The sequence below is a fragment of the Euprymna scolopes genome, unplaced genomic scaffold (assembly GCF_053919585.1).
Source record: "Euprymna scolopes isolate OS-2025 unplaced genomic scaffold, ASM5391958v1 sca3, whole genome shotgun sequence".
In the NCBI taxonomy this organism is placed as follows: domain Eukaryota; kingdom Metazoa; phylum Mollusca; class Cephalopoda; order Sepiida; family Sepiolidae; genus Euprymna; species Euprymna scolopes.
In genome coordinates, this window is record NW_027633324.1 from 754,659 (window position 1) to 781,096 (window position 26,438).

The window sequence follows — 26,438 nt, forward strand, 5'->3', positions numbered from 1 at the left end:
TTTTTCATAGAACTGCATGCCTGTGGAACATTTTTCCGTTTCCTGCTTTCCAACAAACCGAAACCAAAACTTATGAATATATATATATATATATATATAAAATTACAATTAATTTACATTTTTTGGATTTTACCGTCATTGGATTATTTACCTTTCACCAGACTATCCATTCACGTGAAATCACCTTTTTCTTCACCATATTCCTTCTGCTTCACTTTTTGTTTTCAAGTAAGATCTTTGACTTACTTGCAGTTTCATCAAATACTTTTGTATGCAAAATCCGATCCCGCATTTTGCTAATTTCTACGTTCTTATGAGAAGGAAAGTATTTCTTTGAAACTCCGCGGATTAAGGACTGCCCACTTATTAAGTGTCTCCTTTTCAGATTAAATATGTTTTAACTCATTTCAAAGTGTTTTTAACATGTTTTATTAACTACTAGCGAGGGGTACCCGGCGTTGCCCGGGTGTTTGTAGGTGTGTGTGGAAAGGAGGGGGGGGTAAAAAAAACCGTAAGTATGAGGATCGAACCCGAACCCTTGAGGCAAAGTTGTAAATTAAAGTGTGAAAAAAAAAACGTGCGACGTTAACCATTGCTCCACCACGAGATGCTAACGGAAACACGTTTGAATTTATTTAATTACTTGGATTTGGCAGGTGCCCGTTTTAATGAGTTAATGAGGTCAAGTTTGACTGCGGGGCGGGAACGCTTCCCAAGATGTTATAACCCTAACCCACATGTGGCGAGCGACAAATGTTGAATATTTATCTTGCCGAAATCGAGCAAATTAAGTAGACAGGCGAGCTTCGTTGTTAACTGTGAGATATTACGATTTATATGTGCTATAAAAAGTTTTTTAAAAAGTTGTGAAGCGAGCGACCGCTTCTTTGAAAAAAGCCTTTTGTACACATACAGAAAAAGGAACACACATACATACATTTTCGCTTTTATATTTATTGATTTGCTCTTACACACACACACACGCACACACACACACACACACATATATATATATAATTTGAGTTCCTACAGTATAATCAAAACTGAAACCGAAACTTATGAAGAATTCTTGGTAAAATTATTTTTTACAAAAAATGGAAGGTCATAATTAAATGACAGTCACTCGGAAGAAAAAAAGATGTAAGCATGACACAAAATAAATAACACACACGCCATGCTATTAAAATATAGACTAGCAGGACCTGTGGAAATTCCACAGGGGACTCATTCATATGTAATATATTGATGTTGGCACTCTGTAGATCTTCACTGTAAATGATATTATTGTAGCTCTTTTGTTAAAACTGCAAAAGTATTTATCTAAGCTAGTATAGACGTCCGGCGTAGCCCGGTCATAAAGTACGCTTAAATATGATATTTTAATTCTTGCAGATTTCGTATATATTATTATAGAGTTAATGTTCTGTCGATTTTTATATGTTATAAAGTTGTGATTTCAAAAATAAAAAATATATATCCATATGACTTGAATCGAAACCGAAATAAAAACTTATGAAAAAATGATAAAAATATATATATATATATATATATAAATATATATATAGTAAGTTATAAAATATATATGGCGATTAAGCCATTTTTTATTTTATAACTTACTAACTAGCTCTACCTACGTATTGAGCACTGTTGAAGTAAATACTTAAAGTTTACGCATAAATTTATACTTTCGTATATTAATTTTATGTGAGTAAATGAAGTAGTTGTATATATATATATATATATATATATATATATATATAATTATTTACTATAATAATTAAATACCTACAGACACTAGTGTTTCAACCTTTCGAGAATCTTCAGTGCAGAGTGTCAAAAAAAAAAGGCAGACATATATGTATTTTTTTCTTATTATTATTACACTTTCACCCCAAACAAGGCACGTTGCCACTTTGATGTAGGGGGCTACTATAAGGGACATACGTTGCAGGCGTACTATGTAGGGAGTTGAGCAGCAAGATGTCTGTTTACATTACACTTGAACTTCTGCATGTCAGTACAGTTGGGGAAGCAGGAACCTGGAAGGGAATTCCAATGTTTAGCAGTTCTGAGGAAGAAACTATTAGAGTAGAAGGCTTTCTTACATCTAGGGATCTCAACTGTGAAGGGGTAGGACTTTGCTGCTTGTCGGGTTTGTCGGGAGTATTTACGTCGCGGGGGTACAAGGGATTGCAGTGCGTCAGAGTGCCTACTACAACGTTGTTTTTTTTTTGTTGTTGTTTTTTTTTTGTTGTTTTTTTTTTTTTTTTTTTTTGCTCAACACACATCTCTAAACACCCGGGCAATGCCGGGCACCCAGGCTGGTTAAAAAATAACCAAAAATTGAATTATTATGCAATTTCTGAAGCCATAAGTAGACACCTTAAAAGTGTAACCATGGGTTTTCAGATATGTGGAACTGATAAGGATGGGAGGGTTACGAGGTCAACTCCGGTTGTTGAGATAAAAGGCATCGTTCAAAATACGAGTGTATTCGATGCCTTCAATAACAAAGACAAAATGTGTTTGTTAGCGATAAAGGAATGGGGTCAAAAGGTCACATGTGCCTATCATTGACCCGTCAGCTATTAAAGTGGTAAAAGGGGAGATAAGTATGTCCCCTAATTTCGCAATCTTCAAGGTGTTTGTATCTAGTGAAAACGCAATTTCCCCCCACTTTTCCGTAGAAATTACTTTTAACTATAAATAATCTTATTTTGATGAATTTTCGTAATTTTTTAATATAGTACTATTTTCGACATGACAATTAAGTATTGTTGTTGTTTTTGCAAAAACAACATATTTTTAAAAATTAAGTACGGATTTTTGCTTTTTTTTTTTTTTTTTTTGCAAACCGGATATAATTTTAAAAATTAAGTAAGTATTGTTATTTTTTTGCAAAAACAACATATTAAAAATAAGTGTTGTTTTTCTTTCTTTTTTTTTTTTAGAATGTATGAAGAAGGTTAGGGTTAGGATAAGGTTAATTTAAAAAAAAAAAACCAAAGCGAAGCATGCATGGTCCACAGTGAACGAGGCATAAAAAAATGTCTACGTTCACCATTTGTCCACCCACCCAAAAAGTCCCCAGGGGACGTCAAATCCTGGTGAAAATGAACAAATGGTGCAGTTTTAGGTCTTAACATATTTAAATTTGAGTTTTGCACCATGCAAAAAAAGAAATGACTAAGTCCATCATTTGTCCCCTCTCCCCATTTAGCCCCAAAAGTCCTCAAGGCCTTAACATGTTTAAATTTGAGTTCAGCACCATGCAAAACTGCTAAATAGACATACATAGAAAATTTTGGACAAATATGGTAAAATAGTCCCAAAAATGGAGTGTTTTTATTAACCCTAAAAGAGCCCCTGGGGCACACCCAAGAGTTATCGCAAAGTATAGACAAACAAAATTATATAGAAATCAGTTAGTTACAAATTTTTAGAAAGTTTTATAAAAATCCAAGGCATCAATTTTTTTCTTTTAATATGCATAGAAGTGTCAATTTTAGCCATTTTAACCCGAAAGGCACCCTTAGGGGGCGCAACCGGAGTTTTCCCGGAAAATCCATTCTGTTACTTTTTTTACTCATATCATGTTTAATGTTTGTGCAAAATTTCAAAATATTCCAAGCAGTAGTTATTGAGAAAAGTGTGGACAGACGAACGGACAAGGGTGAATTTACAGGTCCACTCTCCTTTTGTCTGGGTGGGGGCCAAATAGACTTGAATTATTACGCCATGTCCAAAGACGTAAGTAGATACATTTAAAAGTGTAACCATGGGTTTTCTGATATGTGGAACGAATAAGGTTGGGAGGGGTTACGAGGTCAACTCCGGTTGTTGAGATAAAAGACAGCGTTCAAAATACAAGTGTGTTCGATGACTTCCATAACTGTTGTGGAGACGCCCACTAATTAGCATACGTGGGTGAACAAGATATAGATAAAGGTATCAAGTCAGCAAGACCGGGAAGCTGTGTTCGAACGCCGGATAGGCAAGACGCATGTGCCGGTTGCTCCGGGAAAGACTGTAACACGCCCTCTGCTGGACAATCTTCCAACTGCAGTACAACTGCACCTTTGTAAATATGTATTATCTTTTCGTCTTAATATATTTGTTTTACCTTTACTTTCTGCGTTCGTGTTGTTATTGATACAGACACAACATATATATATATATATATTTTACCATTTTTGGATTTTTACCCTTCACCGGACTATCCATTCATGTGAAATCTTTTTATTATTTTTCTTTTGCCTCCTGTTCCCCTTACCTCACCCATTTTTAACCAAGTAAGATCTTTGACTTGTAGTTTCATTAAATACTTTTATATGCAAAATCCGATCCTGCATTTTGCTAATTCCTGCCCTCTGATGAGAAGGAGAGTATTTCTTCGAAACTCCGCGGATTAAGGACTATCCACTTATCTTGTGCTTCCTTTTTTAAAATTAAATATGTTTTTAACTCTTTTTCAAGATGTCTTTTAACATGTTTTATTAATCATTTGTTCATATATATATATATATATATATATATATATATATATATATATATATATATAGTTGATTTGGTTTATTTTTCCTTTGAAACTGATTTATAATTTACAATTATTAATCTTTTTACACAATATTAATATAGCTCTAAAATACATATACCTATTCAGCTTATTATATTCCCTCTATAAAATATAGAACTCTCTCTCTCTCTCTCTCTCTCTATATATATATATATATATATATATATATATATGACACAACAATAACAAAGACAGGATGTGTTTGTTAGTGATAAAGGAATGGGGTCAAAAGGTCATTGACCCTTTGGCGGGGGGGGTAATCAAAAATAAGCAGACTTAAATTGGTTGATGTAGATGAGCTCCAATCTATGGTCCCCCCCTTTCAGATAGTTGTATAACAAATTCAAAATGAGTCTAAGAGAATTTGGCGCTACTAGAGTATGATTCCTGCCCTATTTTTCGGGTTTAAGGTGATTCTTGTACGAGCCTTTCTAGTCTCGCACAAAAACATGCGTTCACATCTCAAGCCTTTTTCTTGTCATACACATACGCACACACAAACATATGTGCACACATACACACACATACATACACTCACATTCACGTGCATATACACACACGCTAACGTACACAAATGTACTCACATACGTACACACATGTACTCACATACATGGACAACATCACTTCTCCTTTCAAAGGAAATCCACACATGCGCAAAAGACCACAGGAAACAACTATAAAAGCAAGAGACCTGAACTGTTTCCTTCTTTTTTTGAACCAGCTTCCAACCTGAACGGTCGACAGCTTCCAACCTGAACTGGATTGACTTTTTCACTCTTCTTTCCCTTTTGCTTTGGTCCATCAACCAGACAAGTTCGCGTCCACAGCTAGTGGCCTGAAGACATTTCCACGTGGACAAGTACCAACATGTGCGCACAGCTTTACTGATGTCAACCCTCTATCTTTTTCTTTGTCTACACGCTGGACTGTCATTTCTCGTTCCACTACATTACTCACTCCTTTTTCCACGCGCAGACATGAACACGAGTTACACCTAAAACATTCATTTTTCAACAGAAAATAAACGACATATTTATTTTATCCATCGATTGAGTTTTGTTTCCTTCTTTCCATTCATTACATTATTTTCTTTTGTAGTGAGTTAGGATATTTATATCCTGGTCCGCAACATTCTTACCAAAGGAGGACAAAAAAAACTTCTTGACATTATTCTATTCCATAAAACATGTTGAAAAATCCATAAAACAAACTTTAAATAATCAGAATTAACTTCGGTCGTCAATATTGCAAAATTTCATTTTCACTAATTTAGTAAAAAAAAAATATTGATTAACAAGAACTTATTATTTATCCATTTATTTATTGTAAAATTGAATCATTAATTTAGTAAAAAATTAATTAACAAAAACTTATCCATTTATTCATTGTAAAATTGAATCATTAATTTAGTAAAAAGAATATTAACAAAAACTTGTTTAATGTCCTTTAAGATTGCTACAAAGTGGTTTTGATCTCCTTTTAAAACACACCAGCAGTGTTCATCCAAGTGAGACTGGAGTAGATACTTCATCCCCAGCTAAAAGACGTCTACGGTTGTACTTCATCTAAGGGTGACTTGAGCAGATGCTGTGGAATTCCTCGCTTTTTCTTAAAAATCTCAAACTTGCTACCTTTGTCCTCTCAATTTATTGGGTGTGCGCACCTGTATTTGGATCTACGTAGTCTTCTTGATGATTGACGATTTTGTGATCGTACTCAACTTGATAAAGTTGTCTATAAGCTGATCATTTATCAGAATGTACGTGCAATATGTAATGTCCCTGACCCACTTCCCATAGCAGTAGAGCAACGACACTTGGCACAGTTATTAGTCTTTCTCTACATAGGAACCACCCAGAGTTATGCATTTCTCCCATCGTTTGATGTAGCTTTGGAGACCGTTTTTGTAGAACACCCCAGGTTGATCCTCCAACCACGACGTGACTTCAGAAATCAAAGCTGCATCATCTGGGAAACGCTTTCCTTTCAAAAACAACTTCATGGCTGGAAAGAGGTGAAAGTCAGAGGGTGCAAGGTCAGGAGAGTATGGAGGATGGGGTAGGATTTCATAACCACTCGCCCGTGCTTCTGATCTGGCAACATGCGAGTTGTGGACCGGAGCATTGTCCTTCAGGAGGAGGGTACCTTTGCTGATCTTGCCCCGCCTCTTGATTTTGATAGCCTCCCTTAATTTCCTCAAAAGTGAAGCATAATAGGCTCCTGTAATTGTGGTACCCTTTGCCAGGAAATCTGTCATCACTACTCTGTTCTGGTCCCAGAAGACTGTGAGCATGACCTTACCAGCGGAGGGCTGCACCCTTGCCTTCTTTGGAGGTGGTGAGTCCAAGTGTTTCCACTGCATTGACTGGGCTTTGGTCTCTGGATCATAGTGATGGACCCAGGTTTCATCCTGTGTAATCATTTATTTGAAAAAATTTTGACTCATCTTCTTGCCACATCTCCAAATTCATCCTCGAGCACTCAACGCGTTCTTGCTTCTAGAATGGTGTGAGCAACCTGGGAATCCATCTGGCAGACATGTTATGTATATGCAAATGGTCATGGACGATAGTTCCCACAGACTCTGTACTAATCTTGACATCTTGGGCTATTTGGCGAATAGTAATGCGCCGATCTTCCAAAATGGCAGCCTCAACTTGACGGATAGATGCCTCATCAATGGCAGAAGGGGGGCGAGAGAGAATCAGAGAGAACATGGTCATTTACAGCCTTTGAAGTGTTGCCATAGATGATAGTGTCATCAGCATAAATGTCTACGAATGATCTTAGGATGTGATTAGAGAGATTGTTGATGTAGATCAGGAAGAGAGTTGGACTCAGGATGAACCCCTGAGGCACTTCAGCATTAATACTGTGAGCTTCTGATTTCTGCCCATCAACAACTACTCTTATGAACCTATCAAAGTAAAATGATTTAATAATTGAGAAGACATTTCCACCTATACCGTAGCTGGAGATCTTATGGAGTAGGCCTTTATGCCATACCCTATTAATTAATATTTCAAGAGTAATTGCCCTAGAAAGGAAACCTCCATCGAGATAATCGCTAATCTAGCAGTATCAGAATTTTTGTAGGAATTTTTGACACCCCTAACACGAAACTGCGAATACAATATAAAAATCTCGTAATTTCTCTGTTAAAAGTGGGTTATTTATTTTCTTTATGGATTATACTTCCAAAATAAACTATTACAGTTGTTTTAAAAGTAATAAAAATATTTTTATTTTTTTTTTAAAACAGTAATGAATTTTCCGAACTCAATAATTTTCAATTTTTAAACTCAATATTTTTAAATTTTTAAATTTTAAAAATCTATCAAAATTTTTCTATTGATTCTATTTTTACGATATTTTCAGGGTCAATGTGAAATTTTATGTTCTTTCCAATAAACCGAATATAATATTTTAGACAAACGTTTTTTTTAAATTCACGCCCCCCCATTTTCACGCCCCCCCCATTTTGAAATGTCTATTAAAAAGTAAATAATTAATTTATGTTTAATAGGTTTATATATCACAAATTGAAGAGAAAAGGTCAATAAATAATATATTCAAATTTAAAAAAAAAAAAAAACAGTTTTTTAGAAATTTACCTGTAAAGTCCGAAGTTTAAAACCTTATTTTATAAGAACACATTTTTTCTTTTTGTCTTTTTTTTTTTTTTTTTAATGAAACCTTGGTCCTTGCTCCTTTAATTGAAAAAAAAATTAGGGCTTGAATTACATTTTTCGAGGAGTTATAAGCTTAGAAAGATAGGGGGTCGAATAATTTACGCCTCTCATTTTGAAATGTCTATTAAAAAGTAAATAATTAATTTATGTTTAATAGGTTTATATATCACAAATTGAAGAGAAAAGGTCAATAAATAATATATTCAAATTTAAAACAAAAAAAAAATCAGTTTTTTAGAAATTTACCTGTAAAGTCCGAAGTTTAAAACCTTTTTAAAAAAAAAAAAACACATTGTTTTGTTTTGTTTTTTTTTTTAAATAAAACCTTGGTCCTTACTCCTTTAATTGAAAAAAAAATTAGGGCTTGAATTACATTTTTCGAGGAGTTATAAGCTTGGAAAGATGGGGTGGAATTATTCACTATTTTCACGAAATTTCTGACACTGCTATCGCTAATCCTATGAGATATAACTGTAAGCACATCTGCTGTAGATCTAGTAGAATGGAAACCATATTACATGTCACTGAGGAGGTTATTTTTTACTTAGGTGGTTGAATATTTCTCTATTTAACAAAAATTCCAGCAACTGCTGCATGATGCACAAGTAGGAACAGAAAATGAGGGTAGCAGTTATGCAGTGCCCAGAAAACTCATCCACGGAAAACTCGTCTGCGGAAAACTCGTCCACGGAAAACTCGTCCACAGAAAACTTGAACATTTCTAAGTCCAAACAAGAGGGGATGTGGGTATAGGTAGATGAGAATCCTATAGACCAAGGCAAGTCAACGTGTATTCACTTGAAAATTTCTAAGTCCAAACAAGAGGGGATGTGGGTATAGGTAGATGAGAATCCTATAGACCAAGGCAAGTCAACGTGTATTCACTTGAAAATTTCTAAGTCCAAACAAGAGGGGATGTGGGTATAGGTAGATGAGAATCCTATAGACCAAGGCAAGTCAACGTGTATTCACTTGAAAATTTCTAAGTCCAAACAAGAGGGGATGTGGGTATAGGTAGATGAGAATCCTATAGACCAAGGCAAGTCAACGTGTATTCACTTGAAAATTTCTAAGTCCAAACAAGAGGGGATGTGGGTATAGGTAGATGAGAATCCTATAGACCAAGGCAAGTCAACGTGTATTCACTTGAAAATTTCTAAGTCCAAACAAGAGGGGATGTGGGTATAGGTAGATGAGAATCCTATAGACCAAGGCAAGTCAACGTGTATTCACTTGAAAATTTCTAAGTCCAAACTAGAGGGGATGTGGGTATAGGTAGATGAGAATCCTATAGACCAAGGCAAGTCAACGTGTATTCAATTGAAAATTTCTAAGTCCAAACAAGAGGGGATGTGGATATAGGTAGATGAGAATCCTATAGACCAAGGCAAGTCAACGTGTATTCACTTGAAAATTTCTAAGTCCAAAAAAGAGGGGATGTTGGTATAGGTAGATGACAATTCTATAGACCAAGGCAAGTCAACGTGTATTCAATTGAAAATTTCTAAGTCCAAACTAGAGGGGATGTGGGTATAGGTAGATGAGAATCCTATAGACCAAGGCAAGTCAACGTGTATTCAATTGAAAATTTCTAAGTCCAAACAAGAGGGGATGTTGGTATAGGTAGATGAGAATCCTATAGACCAAGGCAAGTCAACGTGTATTCAATTGAAAATTTCTAAGTCCAAACTAGAGGGGATGTGGGTATAGGTAGATGAGAATCCTATAGACCAAGGCAAGTCAACGTGTATTCAATTGAAAATTTCTAAGTCCAAACAAGAGGGGATGTTGGTATAGGTAGATGAGAATCCTATAGACCAAGGCAAGTCAACGTGTATTCACTTGAAAATTTCTAAGTCCAAACAAGAGGGGATGTAGGTATAGGTAGCTGAGAATCCTATAGACCAAGGCAAGTCAACGTGTATTCAATTGAAAATTTCTAAGTCCAAACCAGAGGGGATGTTGGTATAGGTAGATGAGAATCCTATAGACCAAGGCAAGTCAACGTGTATTCAATTGAAAATTTCTAAGTCCAAACTAGAGGGGATGTGGGTATAGGTAGATGAGAATCCTATAGACCAAGGCAAGTCAACGTGTATTCAATTGAAAATTTCTAAGTCCAAACAAGAGGGGATGTAGGTATAGGTAGCTGAGAATCCTATAGACCAAGGCAAGTCAGCGTGTATTCAATTGAAAATTTCTAAGTCCAAACCAGAGGGGATGTAGGTATAGGTAGATGAGAATCCTATAGACCAAGGCAAGTCAACGTGTATTCAATTGAAAATTTCTAAGTCCAAACTAGAGGGGATGTGGGTATAGGTAGATGAGAATCCTATAGACCAAGGCAAGTCAACGTGTATTCAATTGAAAATTTCTAAGTCCAAACAAGAGGGGATGTGGGTATAGGTAGATGAGAATCCTATAGACCAAGGCAAGTCAACGTGTATTCACTTGAAAATTTCTAAGTCCAAACAAGAGGGGATGTTGGTATAGGTAGATGAGAATCCTATAGACCAAGGCAAGTCAACGTGTATTCAATTGAAAATTTCTAAGTCCAAACAAGAGGGGACGTAGATATAGGTAGATGAGAATCCTATAGACCAAGGCAAGTCAACGTGTATTCAATTGAAAATTTCTAAGTCCAAACAAGAGGGGATGTGGGTATAGGTAGATGAGAATCCTATAGACCAAGGCAAGTCAACGTGTATTCACTTGAAAATTTCTAAGTCCAAACTAGAGGGGATGTGGGTATAGGTAGATGAGAATCCTATAGACCAAGGCAAGTCAACGTGTATTCAATTGAAAATTTCTAAGTCCAAACAAGAGGGGATGTGGGTATAGGTAGATGAGAATCCTATAGACCAAGGCAAGTCAACGTGTATTCACTTGAAAATTTCTAAGTCCAAACAAGAGGGGATGTGGGTATAGGTAGATGAGAATCCTATAGACCAAGGCAAGTCAACGTGTATTCACTTGAAAATTTCTAAGTCCAAACAAGAGGGGATGTGGGTATAGGTAGATGAGAATCCTATAGACCAAGGCAAGTCAACGTGTATTCAATTGAAAATTTCTAAGTCCAAACAAGAGGGGATGTGGGTATAGGTAGATGAGAATCCTATAGACCAAGGAAAGTCAACGTGTATTCAATTGAAAATTTCTAAGTCCAAACAAGAGGGGATGTGGGTATAGGTAGATGAGAATCCTATAGACCAAGGCAAGTCAACGTGTATTCACTTGAAAATTTCTAAGTCCAAACAAGAGGGGATGTAGGTATAGGTAGATGAGAATCCTATAGACCAAGGTAAGTCAACGTGTATTCACTTGAAAATTTCTAAGTCCAAACAAGAGGGGATGTAGGTATAGGTAGATGAGAATCCTATAGACCAAGGCAAGTCAACGTGTATTCACTTGAAAATTTCTAAGTCCAAACAAGAGGGGATGTAGGTATAGGTAGCTGATGATCCTATAGAACAAGTCATATCAGACTGTATTCAATTGAAAATTTCTAAGTCCAAACAAGAGGGGATGTGGGTATAGGTAGATGAGAATCCTATAGACCAAGGCAAGTCAACGTGTATTCAATTGAAAATTTCTAAGTCCAAACAAGAGGGGATGTAGGTATAGGTAGATGAGAATCCTATAGACCAAGGCAAGTCAACGTGTATTCAATTGAAAATTTCTAAGTCCAAACAAGAGGGGATGTGGGTATAGGTAGATGAGAATCCTATAGACCAAGGCAAGTCAGCGTGTATTCAATTGAAAATTTCTAAGTCCAAACAAGAGGGGATGTGGGTATAGGTAGATGAGAATCCTATAGACCAAGGCATCTCAGAGTGTATTCAATTGAAAATTTCCAAGTCAAAACAAGAGGGGATGTAGGTATAGGTAGATGAGAATCCTATAGACCAAGGCAAGTCAACGTGTATTCAATTGAAAATTTCTAAGTCCAAACAAGAGGGGATGAAGGTATAGGTAGATGAGAATCCTATAGACCAAGGCATCTCAGAGTGTATTCAATTGAAAATTTCCAAGTCAAAACAAGAGGGGATGTAGGTATAGGTAGATGAGAATCCTATAGACCAAGGCAAGTCAACGTATATTCAATTGAAAATTTCTAAGTCAAAACAAGAGGGGATGTAGGTATAGGTAGATGAGAATCCTATAGACCAAGGCAAGTAAACGTGTATTCACTTGAAAATTTCTAAGTCAAAACAAGAGGGGATGTAGGTATAGGTAGATGAGAATCCTATAGACCAAGGCAAGTCAACGTGTATTCAATTGAAAATTTCTAAGTCCAAACAAGAGGGGATGTAGGTATAGGTTGATGAGAATCCTATAGACCAAGTCAAGTCAACGTGTATTCAATTGAAAAATTCTAAGTCCAAACAAGAGGGGATGTGGGTATAGGTAGATGAGAATCCTATAGACCAAGTCAAGTCAACGTGTATTCAATTGAAAATTTCTAAGTCCAAACAAGAGGGGATGTAGGTATAGGTTGATGAGAATCCTATAGACCAAGTCAAGTCAACGTGTATTCAATTGAAAAATTCTAAGTCTAAACAAGAGGGGACGTAGGTATAGGTAGGTGAGAATCTTATAGACTAACACATGTCAGCTTGTATTCAAATGAAAATTTCTTAGTTCAGAACAGTGTAAGTAAGTGTCTGGAAGTGCCCGATCGACGCCTACTGCCATGTTGGGTGCATGTAGGCGTAGCAAAATGCCTTCTAATCTGCTAGGCACATCGGGACTTAGTTTTTTTCTGTTTTTTCTCCGCACCGTGTAGGTTGGCGTCTGGAAGTGCCTGATTGAGGCCTACTGTTACCTTGACATTTCAGCGCGTATTCAAGTTAAAACTTTTAACTTTAAAACGGGAGTTTGGTACCGGTAAATGAGAAGCTTATTAAGCTAGACATGTTGAAATTTATAAGTTCGGACATAGGGGATGGCAAGACGGGGAATAGGGATAAAGAATAAAAAAGAGAGATAGACAGATCTAGATAAATACAGAGGTATAAAGAGAGACAGGCAAGGGAGATAAATTTCACTTTTAGATTTTATGTAAATTGTTTTCTATAGGAAACATGCAAATAGAACACATAACATCTAGACATATAAATATATACATAAAACAATTATAGTTATGAGATATATCTGAACTAATCCAAAAACACAATAATGATGAATATCATCACTTACCTTGGAAAATTATCCAGGCTGTATGCCTACTTACATTCCATCAAACACCAGAAAATCATGATCCATTGCTTGGTTGATTTTTTTAATTTTTTTTATTTTTATTTTTTTCATACACATTTGTAATTGTGTCCTGCTTTATCAAGTATTTTTGTAGTTAATCTGTGGTGTTGGGAGAATCAATTTTGCTTAACATTTTTTTATATATTTTTTTTTCAGTTTACAGAGTTATTGCAGTACCAAGTCTGACACTGTAATTGCTTGAAAAGTATTGCATAAGGAAGGATTCTTTTTTTTTTAGAGGTGTGCGGGAATTTCAGTAGGGGAAGTTTCTACTGATTTAAGATTCCAAGACAGCAAAGTTGTATTTTATTGTTTGTGCATTCTTTTATCAAGTTCTTACAGATGTTTTTGTGTTATGAAAGTGAAAATGAATGACTTGCAAAGACATTTACATTTTTGCATTCTTTTTTAATTCTTCACCTTTTTTGTTTTAATGTCCCAAGAGTGAACCAAGACAGATGAGTCTTATTCAGCAGAGTGGAAAAAAACAGGTTAATTTTGGTTGTCCTCAATGGATTTGTCCAGAGTATAATATGTCCAAGTTATTGCCCTAATAAAGTGAGAACCATACCCCAAAACTAATGCAGAACTCTTATGTTATTGCACAGCTACAAGAGTTAACTTGTCTAGGATAAGTGCCATATAAATTTGCAGAAGTCACTATATAGCTCTATTTATTAACTGATATGAACTTAAATTGCTGAACATGTCTCAAAAATTTTCTACAGAGCTCTACTTAGAAACGAGCACTCTCAAAGAAAATTTGTCTAACCTAATTTTGAAATATGTTCTTTAAAGTTACCATAGAGCTCTCAAATATATTAGGCACTCAAATAGGAAACTTGTTTCAAATACTTGTGTTATATATATATACATATATATATATATATATATATATATATTAAAAACTTACAGTATATCTATACTTACGTATTGACATTTAGGTTTTCAAAACATACTGCAGAGCTCTTCATGTTTCCTGAATTTTATGCTTTCGTCTACTAATGTATTGAGCACTCTCAAAGTATTCTGAATTGTGTAGCTGAATTGCCATACATGTTTTTGAACGTCTATATTTAGCTCTACTAATGTATTGAACTCTGTCAAAATAAATTTATGCAGTTGAAATGCCATATATGTTTCTCAAATGTTTTATTTAGCTCTACTAATATATTGAGCACTCTGGAAGTAGATTTGTCTAAAATAATTGCCAAAATGTTTCCAAATCTTACTACAAAGCTCTATAAATGCATTGAGCACTCTTAAAGTAAAATCGTCTTGCATAATTAAACAACACAATTGTTAAATTTACTACACAGCTATATTAAACCATGGAGCACATGCAAGCATCATTGGCATATATATATATATATATATATATATATATATATAAATATATATATATATTGTTTAAACGTACGAAAGAGCTTTACCCAGAGTTATAGAAGAGTGCTCAATGAGACACAGAGCAATAAAGACATTTTATTTAGATTTTTAGTTAATAATTATACTCTAAACAAGTGCTCAACACTAGACAGAGCTGATATTATAAAACGTTTATTTTATTACAAGAGATATAAATATTAAGATTTATCAGAGTTAATTAAGAGTGCTCAATGAGACATAGAGCACTAAAGACATTTATTAAGATTTTTACTTAATAATTATACTTTAAATAGTGCTCAAGACAGAGCTGATATTATAAAACGTTTATTTTATTACAGGCTAAATAAACATTAAGATTTAACCAGAGTTATATAAGAGTGCTCAATAAGACATAGAGCAATAAAGACATTTTATGTAGATTTTTACTTAATAATTACACTTTAAATAAGTGCTCAACACGTGACAGAGCTGATATTATAAAACGTTTATTTTATTACAAGAGATATAAATATTAAGATTTAACTAGAGTTATATGAGTGTGCTCAATAAGACAGAGCAATAAACATATTTTATTCAGATTTTTACTTAATAATTACACTTTAAATAAGTGCTCATCACTAGAAAGAGCTGATATTATCAAACGTTTATATTATTGAAAGAAAATTATATGACAATGCTTTATCATACATAGAGCAATATTGACATTTTAGATTTTTCATTGAGAATCATAACATTTAGAATAAAATTATTAAAATTTATATTACATTATGTCATATTCACACAAGAATACCAAAAACAGTATGGTTATCTAAATTGACGTATGCATTTTTTTTAACTTATTACCTTGCTCTACTGATGTATTGAGCACTCTACATATAAGTCCTGTCATTTGAATTTCTATGTATATATTTTAAATCCTAACAGTTAGCTCAAAGTCTTACCATCAAATTGCCATATATATTTCCAAAAATTTAACAACTATCTCTACTAATTCATTAATCATTGTATATATTTATCTTTCTGTCTCTCATTATCTATCTATCTATCTATAGAAGTGAAAATGTCTGTCTGTGTGTACATTTCCCTTAGAAATAACTCTGTCAATTTTAGTCTACAAATTGAAAATTTTGATGTAGAGGGTACTGAGATTTTGGAAAATCTATGCAATTGGTATTTGGACAGAAATTTGGCGATTAAGAGGTAAAAGTTCAATGATCTGGCCTTTGAGAACTCTACAAATCTCCTCTGACAATTATGGGTCTAAACACTTGAAATTTTAGATATAGTTTCCTTGGACAGGGATCTAAATTAATATCTTGATTTGAGCCCAAAACAATAAATTTTAAGGGTCATAATAGGGGTCAAATTTTTAAGAATTAACCGTTTTTTTGCTTTTTTTTTAGTGGGGGAGTGGGGCAGCATACACCGCCAAACACCGGGGCTACGCCAGGAACATATGCTAGTACAATTATATATATATATAATTATTTATATATATATATATATATATATTCAAGGGAGACAATTTATATATAGATCACATATTTATACAAATTGTCTCCCTTGAATATATATATATATATATATATGTATATATATATATATTCAAGGGGACAATTTGTATATAGATCACATAATTATTAGAAGTTATTTTTTAATTGAAATAAATATATATATAATATATATATATATTCAAGGGACACAATTTGTATATAGATCACATAATTATTAGAAGTTATTTTTTTAAATGAAATAAATATATATACATGTATATATATATATATATACATTTATATATTCAAGGGACACAATTTGTATATAGATCACATAATTATTAGAAGTTATTTTTTTAATATATATATATATATTCAAGGGAGACAATTTGTATATAGATCACAAAATTATTAGAAGTTATTTTTTTAATGAAATAAATATACATATATATATATATATATATATTTATATATATATTCAAGGGACACAATTTGTATATAGATCACATAATTATTAGAAGTTATTTTTTTAATTGAAATAAATATATATAATATATATATATATATATATATATATATATATATATATATATATATATCAAGGGAGAAAATTTGTATATAGATCACATAATTATTAGAAGTTATTTTTTTACTTGAAATAAATATATATATATATATATATATATATATATATATATATATATATATATATATATATATATTCAAGGGAGACAATTTGTATATAGATCACATAATTATTAGAAGTTATTTTTTTAATTGAAATAAATATATATATATTTATATATATATATATATTTATTTCAATCTACTAATTATGTGATCTCTTCTAATAATCATGTGATCTATATACAAATTTTCTCCCTTGAATATATATATATATATATATATAATTATATATATATATATATATATTCAAGGGAGAAAATTTGTATATAAATCACATACTTATTAGAAGTTTTTTTTTTTATTATATATATATATATATATTCAAGCGAGACAATTTGTATATAGATCATATAATTATTAGAAGTTATTTTTTCAATTGAAATAAATATATATATAATATATATATATATATTCAAGGGAGACAATTTGTATATAGATCACATAATTATTAGAAGTTATTTTTTAATTGAAATAAATATATATAATATATATATATATATATATATATATATTCAAGGGAGACAATTTGTATATAGATCACATAATTATTAGAAGTTATTTTTTTAATTGAAATAAATATATATAATATATATATATATATATATATATATATATATATATATTCAAGGGAGACAATTTGTATATAGATCACATAATTATTAGAAGTTATTTTTTTAAATGAAATAAATATATATCCATGTATATATATATATTTATATATATATTCAAGGGAGAAAATTTGTATATAGATCACATAATTATTAGAAGTTATTTTTTTAATTGAAATAAATATATATAATATATATATATATATATATATATATATTCAAGGGAGACAATTTGTATATAGATGACATAATTATTAGAAGTTATTTTTTTAAATGAAATAAATATGTATATATATATATATATATTTATATATTCAAGGGACACAATTTGTATATAGATCACATAATTATTAGAAGTTATTTTTTTAATTGAAATAAATATATATTTATATATATATATATTTATTTCAATCTACTAATTATGTGATCTCTTCTAATAATCATGTGATCTATATACAAATTTTCTCCCTTGAATATATATATATATATATATATATATATATAATTATATATATATATATATATTCAAGGGAGAAAATTTGTATATAGATCACATACTTATTAGAAGTTTTTTTTTTATTATATATATATATATATATTCAAGCGAGACAATTTGTATATAGATCATATAATTATTAGAAGTTATTTTTTCAATTGAAATAAATATATATATAATATATATATATTCAAGGGAGACAATTTGTATATAGATCACATAATTATTAGAAGTTATTTTTTTAAATGAAATAAATATATATACATGTATATATATATATATATATATATATATATATATATATATATATATATATTATATATATGTTCAAGGGAGACAATTTGTATATAGATTACATAATTATTAGAAGTTATTTTTTTAAATGAGATAAATATATATACATATATATATATGTATATATTTATATATATATTCAAGGGAGACAATTTGTATATAGATCAGATAATTATTAGAAGTTATTTTTTTTAATTGAAATATATATATATATATTTCAATTAAAAAAATAACTTCTAATAATTATGTGATCTCTTCTAATAATTATGTGATCTATATACAAATTTTCGCCCTTGAATATATATATATATATATATATATATGTATATATATATATATATTCAAGGGAGACAATTTGTATAAAGATCACATAATTATTAGAAGTTATGTTTTTAATGCTTAATTGAACTTTAATGCTTAGTTTTTCCATCAATTGTTTGACTTGGGTTATTTTTTTTAATTGATACATGAAAAAAATCTATGTGCTATTCGAGACAAGAAATAAAAATATACAGAAAATTCTTACCTGTTACTTTCCAGGTGTTATCTCCACTTTTTCTCTTTTCTGCTTCTTACTGAAACTAATGGCAATTTTATGTTTGTTTGTGTTCTTTGTTACATATATATAATTTTTACTGTGATGATTTTTTTCTTTTAATTATTTAAAAACTTTGTTTTTGATTTATATAATAAAGAGAGACAACATAACTAATGGATTTTTTTTAAAATGATATATTTAACTTTCTGGCTATGATCAAACACCCATGTACTACTTTTTTATTTTTTTGTAGTTGCATAAGTTAGCTGATGAGAAGAAATACAAGCAGAACTGCATTCATTTAAATGAAGCTAATAGTTTAGAATTTGATTGTACCCCGATGTGCATGTACACAAAGAAAGAAACACTTACTTGAGGACTTCTGTAACTACAGGAAACATGTGGCAGCTAGGATAGGTGATGCTGCTGGATTCAGTTGTTTTTTCCAATCCACATAATTCTCACAATAGCTGATAGTAGAATTCCATCATGATCAAGAGGAGTACCTGAAATTACAAAGATATACACACAGAAGGAAAGAAAAAGAATACTTACTCTATTTCTATGACAATGATTGCTGCCAACACTTCGAGATGCTAATGCTGGAAGAAACAGATAGACATACATCATACGCAGTTTGATTGTACCCAGATGTGCTTGAATGCAATGAAATCAAATACTTGATTCAAACTGCACAAGACATGTTGCAGACAGGAACGGTGATGCTGCTAGGTTTCGTTGCTTGTTCCAATCTATAAAAAAGAGGTGATATTTATAGTGTTGATAATCTACTGCTGTGTGAAAGCTGGAACAATGGAAACAGTTAAATTAAATTTTCAAATCACAAAGACTGAAGTCGAAATAGAAAGAAGAAAGGGTGATACTATACTCATCTTCCTGTCGGTGCAGACCACTTGCTGGTGACTGTTCGTTCGCCATTAAACTGGAAAGTAAAACAAAAGAAAAAGAAAGAAAACAGGTTCCGCTGGGGAAAGCTCTTGTCTGGGCAGCGAGGTGATGAACTCCCGAAAGGAGGGGCACTATATAAAAACAAGCTTTGCTGCGAACATCTCCTAAAAAGCGGTTTCTACTCAGAATAACAGGCAGAGCAGAAAACAGAGGTGTTCTCTCTACCCAACAGGATTCGTAAAGATACCACTAGTTTGTGTTCATAAGACGGCGATGATCACTCACAAAACTGGCATTCCTACTATCATATCGGAGGACCGTCATATATAATTGCACTACCATTTCGTATCGGAGGACGGTCATATATAATTGCACTACCATACCGTTTCGGAGTTCGTAGACAGTAGGAATAATAAAAGCGGCCTTAAAGCGGCTTGTGAGCACACAATCTAGTCGAACTCTAGTCGTCCTTAGTCGAGTCGAGGCAAGCATGCATTACATAGTAACACGAGCACGTGTCGCCTGCTTAGAGGGTAGCCCCCTTCGGCAGATTCGAAAGCGCACCTCACAGCGGAAGAGCTTCGGAACCAATCGGACCGTACCCAGACTTGCAGCTATTTGTTAACTTGGAAGTGGAGTCAACACCCCGACACTGAGAAAAGAGCTTTCCAAAAGCTCAAAACCAGTTGCATGCAAAGTCGGGGAAACTGGGAGCAGGCTTGGGAGAACACAGGGCCTTGCAGGGAGGCCCATTTTTCTCTTTCGTTCGGTTTACATCTTTCGGGTATTGTTCTCCTTTCAGCCTGCCCCCTTCACGCCTTTTTGCTCGCCACATGCAAGCGTATAAAAAGACGACCAGATGACGGACGCAACAAACTAATGCCGACATTTTCTGGATTTTATTTTTTTTTTGCCAGAGCCCATTTAGCCGTGTAGCTGTTAAACTACAACGTTACACCCCCCTACCACGGTGAGGATAGGGTTGGACTTTAGGGGGGAAAATACACATCCAGAATTTTATCCAAGAAATTCTACAGTTTATCGACCGCCCTTAAATAATATTATATATATACTTTCATCTAACAAATTAAATTAAAAGACGTCAATTTAGATTTAAATTAAAAAATATTTTATCCAACGACACCACGGTTTATAAACTGCACAATTGTCACGTGAAATTCTACAGTTTATCGACCGGCCTTACATAATATTATATATATACTTTCACCTAACAAATTAAATTAAAAGACGTCAATTTAGATTTAAATTAAAAATATTTTATCCAACAACAGCACGGTTTATAAACTGCACAATTGTCACGGTAATTATACAGTTTATCGACCGCCCTTAAATAATATTATATATATACTTTCATCTAACAAATTAAATTAAAAGACGTTAATTTAGATTTAAATTAAAAATATTTTATCCAAGAACAGCACGGTTTATAAACTGTACAATTGTCACGTGAAATTCTACAGTTTATCGACCGCCCTTAAATTATATTATATATATATACTTTCATCTAACAAATTAAATTAAAAGACGTTAATTTAGATTTAAATTAAAAATATTTTATCCAACAACAGCACGGTTTATAAACTGCACAATTGTCACGGTAATTATACAGTTTATCGACCGCCCTTAAATAATATTATATATATACTTTCATCTAACAAATTAAATTAAAAGACGTTAATTTAGATTTAAATTAAAAATATTTTATCCAAGAACAGCACGGTTTATAAACTGCACAATTGTCACGTGAAATTCTACAGTTTATCGACCGGCCTTACATAATATTATATGTATACTTTCATTTAACAAATTAAATTAAAAGACGTTAATTTAGATTTAAATTAAAAATATTTTATCCAACAACAGCACGGTTTATAAACTGCACAATTGTCACGTGAAATTCTACAGTTTATCGACCGCCCTTAAATAATATTATATATATACGTTCATCTAACAAATTAAATTAAAAGACGTTAATTTAGATTTAAATTAAAAATATTTTATCCAAGAACAGCACGGTTTATAAACTGCACAATTATCACGGTAATATCGCTTGCTAGGTTTCTAACAGTATTTAGTATAATAAAATATAAATACCTTTAAATTTGTTTGGCATCAGAGAAATAGGCAAAAATAAAACAGCGGCAGGGCAGCGGCTTAGCTGGGTCTTTTGGCTGGTCATCTATTCTTCTGGAACATCTCTCGCTGCCACGGTCAAACTGAATTTGCAGCCCGTTTTGGGGCTCTTTTATATTTCACCATCGGCGTGAAAACCGTTAACTTTTTCCGGGAAAAATCAGACATTTCCCAGTCGACGTTACAAACTTTTTACCTTTTATGGAGTTTGTGTTACGTAGCTGTTTTTCATTGGTTGATTTAAACTTGTTTAGTTGGAAGAGTGAATGTGGACGTGTGTGCGTCTGTGTATGTGTGTGTTAATGCAAGTGTGTGTGTATGTGGGTGTGTGCGTCGTTGGCGTTGCAGCATGTGGAGGAGAGAGTAGACACATTCTCTGTCTCTTTCGGTCTCTCCCCCCTTTTCCCTCTCTGTCTGTCTATATATAAGGACACGGAGAAGCGCGCGTGCGCGAGAGCGAGAGAGAGAGAGAGAGAGAGAGAGAGAGGTTAGCAGCTGAATCTTTTAAAAGTTATAAAAAATTAAAACATAATTATAATATATATATATATATATATATATATATATATATATATATATATATTTCCGCTAAATTTCGTCCTATGATATATATATATATATATATATATATATATATATATATATATATATATATATATATATATATCATAGGACGAAATTTAGCGGAAATCTATAGCCACGTGGAAAGAAATATTTCTATCCATACATTTTGGACAAAATCAAACTTTATCTGTTTTTTTTCTTCAATTAAAACTTAAAATATCACTTAACTAAACCACTCTATAGATTGATGTGATATTTGGAATATGCTGTAACATTGATACAGACAAAGTAAGGAACAGTTACGTCATAGACACAAGAAAATATGCGTATAGTTATAATAGGAAAAAAACGAAAACGTTAAAAAGTATATGCATCTTATGCAGTTATGCTACCGTGCCGAAATAAAAACGGTATTATTTAGAAATCTATTCTTTGAATTATTTGCTAATAATTAAAAAAAAAATATTTTCGTTAACAGATACTATACATTGATCGTTTTTTTTTATTTGATTTGATGTTTTTTATTTTTATTTATTTTTTATTTATCTTATTTTTATTTATTTTTATTTAACATTTGATGTTACAAAACGCCCTCCTCTCCCGATTTTAAAAACGACTTCCGGAATACCCCCTCCAATCTCTCCATGTTAAGAACGGCTTTCTTGGGGGTGTTTTTTTTTTCAGAAAGCCGTTCTTATCATCGAGGGATTGGAGGTGTTAATGCTACGCTGGGGCAGCTTGTAAAATAAGAAATATCAAAGAAAACTTCTGCGACATTTTTGGGTACAATTTTCAAGTTAAATTCAATTTTATTTATCCTATTTTTTGCTTATTAAATTATAGGATGAAAGTACAGAATAGTTAACATGACCCTCTTTACATTAAGAATGGCTTTCTTAACTTTTAAGGTAATGATTTCTTAAAAAATTACAATTTAATAACGAAAAAAAAACCGGTTATTTTTACGACCTAACCCAGCGTAGCATAAACACCCCAACCCGAAAAGTCTTAGTAAAGAGAGAGGCAGGTAGAGGGAGGGGGTGAAGGGCCGGAGAATTGGGACGTGTCAAACGAAGTTGAAATAAATCCATTTCGTTAACAAACTTTCAAATTCGATTGACACTTATGACACCCACCCCTGCCACCTCATGACAGCTTTTAACGGAAAGTTGATTTGTGTTTGAGTATTTGTGTGTACGTGTATGTTCGTGTATGTGTGTGTTTATGCGAGTGTGTGTGTGTGTGTTTATGAAAGTGCGTATGTATGTGTGTGTTTTCTGTATGTGTGTGTGTTTATGCGAGTGTGTTAGAGTGTGTGCTTCTGTCTCTGTTTATGCTCCTGCCCCTCTTTGATGTGGAAGCACATATTCTCTCTCTCTTTCTCGCTCTCTCTCTCTCTCTCTCTCTAAGATATATATATATATATATATATATATATATATAACTTAGTGGCAGTGGCACGGAGAAGCCAGAGAGAGAGAGAGAGAGAGAGAGAAAGAGAGACAGACAGACAGACAGACAGACAGACAGAGACAGAGACAGAGAGACAAACAGAGAGAGAGAGAGAGAGGTTAGCAGCCGAAACTTTGAAAAGTTATAAAAAATTAAAAAATAATTATAATATATATATATATATATATATATATATATATATATATATATATATATTATATATATATATATATATTAATATATTTCGTTAACAAACTTTCAAATTCGCTTGACACTTATGACACCCACCCGTCCCCATCCCATGACAGCTTCTAACGGAAAGTTGATTTGTGTTGGTGTGTATTTGTGTCTACGTGTGTGTTTGTGTATACGTGTGTGTTTATGCGAGTGTGTGTGTTTATGAAAGTGTGTGTATGAGTGTGTTTATGCATTTACATTACAAAATAGTCGCATTAATATAACTAGCTCCAAAACTATTTGTCTCTGCTAATTTTCCTACGATATTCGTTTTCAGCATACCTGAACAAACTGAGGGTTGGCCCCTTTCATATGCCGCCTGTTCAAACATGGTCGCCGGTGATTTACATTTCAAAATACACGCATTAATAAAACTAGCTCCAAAACTGTTTGTCTCTGCTAATTTTCCTTGCGATATTCGTTTTCAGCATACCTGAACGGTTTTAAAATCAACATTTCGAATGTTAACGAAATACACACACACAGAGACACACACACACACACACTCACACACACACACGTAAACCCAGTGAAAGTGTCTACTGTCGATAAGCTAGTTGTAAATTAGATTACTCTCTGATGAGTTTTAGTCTAGCCACACTGTGATACAGCGGAACAGTCCGTCTGTTTGGCATAACTCAGTAGATTAACTAGTTGTAAATTCTTAAAGGAGAAGCCCCTTTAAGAAGAGACTTGAAGACTTATCGGCCAACCTGGGCCGTGCGTTGTAAACAGAAATCCATTTCAGACTGAACTTTTTCCAAAACTTAGTTCGTCTTCAAAGGGACAAGAATGCCGACACTCGACTTATTGTCGCCACCCCGATCTTCGCACCATCACGCTAATAAAATTGTTCTTTGCCTGGGATCAAAATGGCGAATCTCAATTTGAATTGAGAAAGTCAAACTAAATACAAGGACGATTCATATAAATTATAGCTGTTGATTTAATGTATTGAATATTAAAACTTTGTCAAACGGAGATGATATAAAAAGCTGGGGAGCGAAACACACACACACACACACACACACAGAGTAATGATTTGTGTTTTTGTGTGTTGGTCAGTTGGTGTGTTTAAGTATTTGTGTGTGTGTTTATGCGAGTGCGTGTATGTGTGTTTATGCAAGTATGTGTGTATGTGTGCGTTTATATAGAGTGTGTGCCTCTCAGCTGTCTCCGTTTCTTCTCCCTTCCTCGTTGACGTGATGGCGGAGAGCGTAGACACACATATTTGTCTCTCTCTCTCTCTCTCTCTCTCTCTCTCTCTCTCTCTCTCTCTCTCTCTCCTTCTTCCCTCTTTGCCCCTCTTTCTCTTTCTGTCTCCCTCCCTCTCTCTCTCTCTCTCCCTTCTCCCCCTTTCTCTTTCTGTCTCCATCTCTCTCTCTCTCTCTCTCTCTCTCATATATATATATATATATATATATAAATATATATATATATATAAAAACTTCGTAGCAGGAGCACGGAGAAGCCAGAGAGAGAGAGAGTTAGAGAGAGAGAGAGAAAGAGAGAGAGAGAGAGAGAGAGAGAGAGAGAGAGGTTAGCAGCAAATGGTCTTTGGTCAGAATGTAGGAAAAAAAACGGTTATTTTTACGACCTACCCCAGCGTAGTATAAACACCCCAACCTCTCCCTGAAAAAAATATATGCATCCTATGCAGTTGTGCTACCGTGCCGAAATAAAAACATTATTATTTAGAAATCTATTCTTTGTACTGTCATCTAACAATGTAATCAATATGTCGTGAAACTTGAATTGAACGAGGAATAATTCCGAGTGAAAAATCGAGTATCGCGTTTAGATAAACTCGACATCAGGTCAAATTTATTTAGTTTTGATTTAGCTTGTTCACATAATGTTGATGCATTAGAAACATGTTTTGTTTTTTAAGTTTTGCATGCATAATACTTAATGGATTTTAAATAGAAATGATTCATTCGTTTATTAATAATTAATAAAAGCAAAATAAAACTATTTTACTATTTTTTCACCTAGTTGCGACCTTTTGACTATTTTTTTTCTTTGGTCGCTATCTTTAAATATTACCCCGTATCCAACTAAGTACCGACTTTTCTATACGATAGCAAGTCTGC